The sequence below is a fragment of the Fukomys damarensis genome, unplaced genomic scaffold, assembly GCF_012274545.1.
Source record: "Fukomys damarensis isolate Sample0158 unplaced genomic scaffold, DMR_v1.0_HiC HiC_scaffold_38, whole genome shotgun sequence".
Lineage (NCBI taxonomy): Eukaryota > Metazoa > Chordata > Mammalia > Rodentia > Bathyergidae > Fukomys > Fukomys damarensis.
The window spans coordinates 58,129,354-58,134,517 of record NW_022900950.1 but is presented as its reverse complement, the minus strand read 5'-3'; the positions used below and the strand labels follow the sequence as shown (position 1 = coordinate 58,134,517).

At 32.3% G+C, this 5,164-nt stretch overlaps 1 pseudogene; it reads right to left on the bottom strand.

Annotated features, from left to right (window-relative positions):
• Positions 1–3,722: 3,722 nt before the first annotated feature.
• LOC117284680 lies at positions 3,723–3,834 on the bottom strand (annotated as a pseudogene).
• Positions 3,835–5,164: the final 1,330 nt, after the last annotated feature.

Here is a 5,164-nt window from a genome sequence, read left to right as displayed (position 1 = left end):
GGTTTTTTGAGACAGGGTCTCACTATGTAGTTGAGACTGCCCTGGAACTCATTATGTAGCTCAGGCTGGTCTCGAACTCACAGCGATCCTCCTGCCTCAGCCTCCCAAGTGCTGGGATTACAGGTGTGTGCCACCACGCCCAGCAAGCTGTATTTTTCTTAATTAAAAATAGATTAATTTTAATTTTGGCACACATTAAACAAATAGATTGTGTAAGATTAAATAATTATATAAGATCATATAATATTTAATATTAAATGAATAAAATATTAATTTAATTAATTAATTTAATAACTACAATAAGCTATGTGATTAGATTTTTATACATATGAATTACTTTATACTCTAACTGAAATTTAATACTTTTTATTAACATGTAAAGAAACAATTTGTTATTTTATAAAATCACACTGAAAATAATCATTTGGAACAAAAAGATGGTTGATGATTTTAAAATGTTCACTTCATCATGTCTCCTACTTTTTCCCTAAACATTCCATAGCAATTAAATACAATGCGGCCTCTCAGCAACAGAGTCAAATAAAAAGACAGATTCATTATATCTGACAATGATATAAAGCATCTTCCTATAATAATGATGAGTACAAAGGTGACTGTTTTACATGTCATTGACATGTATTACAAAAGTGAATATATCTAACATTTTAGCTTTAAGAATTTGCAATTTATGGGGAATGATCTAATCTGTGGTTTCATTGAAAATGCATTTGCAAAAATGGCATAATACACATCCAAAGTGTTTGAACAAAACTGCTGATTTATAAAACACAGAAAACAATAGCTGTCTGCATACTTAACAATGCTTTTTACGTGCATTTAATTTAAAATACTATTTAAGGAAATATGAGTTAACAATATTCCGTACACTCAGCTTTATCCACTTAATTGTTCTCTGTTCCTGTGAAAAAATGAGTTATAAACTTATGCACATACACAAACATGTTCATCTCTGATTTCACTTGCAGTCTCAATGATGAGTGCTACACATCTGCTCTTCACAGTTTCATACAAGAGGGTCTGGTGATCTTAATGAAGCTCTATGACTTGGACTGAGCACTCAGTACCTTGTGGGATCCAGTCAGAATTCAGGCTAACAGCATCTCCTTGGCTCATTCCTTTCAAATTAACGTGAAGCCCTGATTCAGTAAGTGAGCTAAACCACTTGTACAGAACTGAATACCAGTTTTCATTTACAGTTATATATTTTGAATAAATAAATGGAAGCTTTTCAATATAGCAGTAATTTCATGATAATGGAGAATTAGTACATTTATATTACACATCTTAAGTTTTCATCTTCTTCCTCTCCCTTCCTTTTTTCTCTCCTCCCTCCATTTTTTTGCCCTTTCCCTTCTGCAAATAACCAATCTCAGTCTCCTTTTATCTACATTTTACTTTGCCCTTTACTTATATTTAGAAAGACATAATATATGCAATATTTAAATATATGTGTCCCATTTATTTCAATTCACAGGACAATCTCAATGTGTACCCACTTGCCTAAAATGGTCAAATTTATCCTTTAGAACTCAGAAGAACTTGGAAAATACTTAACTGTAAAACTTAAAACTTAAGAATATGATTTACAGATATAAATCAATATAAAAAATAAAAAGAATAAACATTTATATACAAAAATATATGAACTTTTAATTTTAATTTCCATAAATAGAACTTTATTGAAAAAAGGCCACACTCCATCATTTATATGTTGGGTGTATCTGATTCTCAGCTCTGCTATGGGTTTGATGAGTGCTCCTGAAAGGTCTGTATGATAAAGGCTTGATTCTCAGAGTGGCACTGATGGGTGGTAGTAGAATCTTTCAGCAGTTGGGGTCCATGACTTGTACATCATAGGGACCATTCCCCAACATACATGGTCAAATCATAGCCCATCTGTCTCTACTTTTTGGCCAAAGAAGTGAGCAGTTTGGCTCTGTCACATGCCCCTGTCATGAGATACTATCTCTGTCACCTGGGGCATATAGAGTATATATAGAGAGCCTGATCACAAATTGGTAGGGGCTCCATTTTTCCTTGCAGAGAAAATGAGGTGAAGATTTTGGAATGTTAAATACAGTTGGGACTCCAAAGAGTCAGTAATACTCAAATGAATATAGTCTTAGTGAAAAGATTAAAAGAATCAAAATTTATTCACAAATCACTGAAATCATGTTATCTATCTACTCTGGGCAGAACCAAAATGTCTTTCTTAGACAAACCTGGACTTATCCTACCAAAAAAAAAAAAAATAGCAAAGAGCAATAAGAAAGAGAGAGAGAGAGAGAGAGATATGTGGAGAGAGTGAGAGAGCCCAAAAAGCAGAAAATCAAAAGAGACTTTCTTACTATAACAGATAGCATATTTTCAACAAACAGGCCAAATCAGCAATATAAGCTGAAATGAAAATGACACTTAAAATAATATTCAAAAGTAAGAAAAAAAGCAAATAGTGTATATTTTCAAATGAGTGTGGAAATTTCTTGCCTTTCTTCACTAGGGGGGAGATTCACATGTCCTGATTGTATTATGAGAAGAGGAAGAGAAGTTATCTGTCACTTTATGCACCTCATTCACATTTTCAGTTTCTTGCATTGCTAAAAAGAAAACTCCATCATTCTGTGAGATTCCACTAAATTGTGGAATGCTTGAATGGAAAGATTATTAAATTTATTCATATCAAAATTTAACAATTAAGCTAATCATCTACAGGAAAACTTTTAAAATGTTAAAAAGTATGATATATTCTAAATTACTGTAAAAAGTATCCTCCAAAAGAAGTAACATAAAAAGATTAGTAAACTAAATAAAAATTTTGTTATATAATTCACTTAATTTAAAACAAGTATAAAATAGAGAAAAGTAATAGGTCAACAAAGAGTAAGAAAATATAAATGAACCATTTCTTCCTATTATACAATATCAATTATATATTTCGATCCTTATTTACACTTTTAGATTATCACACCAGAGAAACTTTGGTATTTACACATGTGTGTCCTACTTATTTCACTTAAGAGTATGGCCTCCTAAATAAAACCAGCACTGAGAAAAAGAACTGATGCCACAAAAAAGGGGGTGAAGGGAAGGCCTGGACAAGGGGAAAAAATGAGAGCCAAGACCTGTCATGTGAAGGTACAGGATCCCAACAATGAATGTAACTGTACTGTATCCTGAAAATGTACCAATAAACTCAACTAAAGCTGAAAAAAATAGGTATTAAAATAAATATGCAAGATAAGAAAGTTACTTATTTGTTTAGATCTATACCCTGTTGCTACACTGAATTTTTAAAAATCAGTTTTAATAGCATTTTGTTGCAGTGTTCAAGATTTCTAGGATACAGAACCCTATACTTCGCAAAGAGAAAAATTGGATTTCCTGTTTACTTTCATTTTGCATGCTTTTAAAACTGAATTAGTACGTGTTTCTTATACATAATGACTGGTTTTATCACGGGTATTTGGTAGATGAACATGACACACCTTAATTCCTTTTAATATCCCTTTCCCTGTCCCCTTCCACATTCCCTCCACCTCCTGTTCCTCTTCCCACTTGCATAAGGTTTACTTCCCTATTTCTTTCCTCCATTTTTTTATTTTTTGCTGTTTTCTGTATTTACACTTTGGATCTCTAATATGAGCAAATTGACATGATATTTAAGCTTGTGGGATTGGTTTATTTTACTTACCATTATAGTATTAAGGTATATCTATTCTCCTATAAATGACTCAATTTAAACTCTTCTGTATAGCATTAAACTGATAAGAACAGATATTACACTTGATCTTAGCCAAAAGGCTGAGAAGTGATATAAACTTTTCTGTATAACAGAGTAGTATTCCATTATGTGCAAATACTACATTTGATTTATCCATTTGTCTTTTGATGGACATATCGCTCCTTACAAGATTTAGCTATTATTAATTATGCTGCTATAAGTATTGATATGAATGTGTCACTGTAATATTATGTCTTTAACTTTTTTGGGAAAGTACCAAATAGGGGAATAGTTGGGCTGAGTGAAATTTCTACTTTTAGTTTGAGGAATCGCTATACTGATTTTCACAGTAATTGTACTAATATACTTTCTCACCAACTAGGTAGGAGTGTGTTCCTTTTTCATAACAGCCTTGCTAGCATTTCTCAGTATTCAATTCCTTGGTGTTAGCCATTCTTTCTGAAGTAAGAGGAATTCTCAATATTGCTTTAATTTGCATTTCTCTAATAGCCAATATTGTTGAAAATTTTCCACTTAGTTTTGGGCCACTTCTATGTCTTCTTCTGAAAACTGTCTATTCACACTTAAATTGCCCAATTTTTTTATTGAGTTTTTTTCTTTTGGGGGGTTTATTTTTTTAAATTCTAGATATTTGTCTTCTGACCTAGGTATGTGTGACTGGCAATTTTTCCCCCATTTTGTAAGTTTTCTCTTCCCATTAGCAGTTGTTTTCTTTGCAGAGCAAAGGCTTTTTAATTTCATATAATCTCATTTGTTAACTCTTTGTATTATTTCTTGTGCAGTTGGATTTTGTTCAGATAGTTCTTGTCTATGCGTAAGATTTCAAGTTTTTTACCTATTTGTCTTCCATTAGGCTGAATGTTTTTGTTTTAGTATTTAGATATTTGATCAATTTTTATTTTAGTTTCTTATACTGATGGCTACTCTTGTAGAGAGAAGTCCCAAAACTGTAACCGAAAATCCACATATGTATTGCAAGTTTCCAATTCTGCAATTAAATCTGAATATTAAGGTTTTTGATTAGAAAAATCAACTCATACATTAACATCTTTTGTGTTAAAAGATCACTTTGTTTCACCAGAACTGTTTTAGTACATAGTGAGCGATATGGGCCTAGCTTCAGTTGTTTTTCATAAAGATAACCAGTTTTCCCAGCACCACTTATTAAAGATACCTGTACTATCTTTTCCACCACATACTTTTATGGCCCTCAGTTAAAAAATGAGTTGTTGGATATGCCTGGAGTTGCTGCTGCTTTCTCTAAAATGTTCCATTCATGCACATGTCAGTTTTATGTCAATAAGTGCTGATTTTATCACGGTAGCTTTGTAGCATAATTTGAAATTGGTGATGTGAAGCCTCCTGTTTTGCTCTTTTACACAGGGTGGCTTTTGCTGTTCT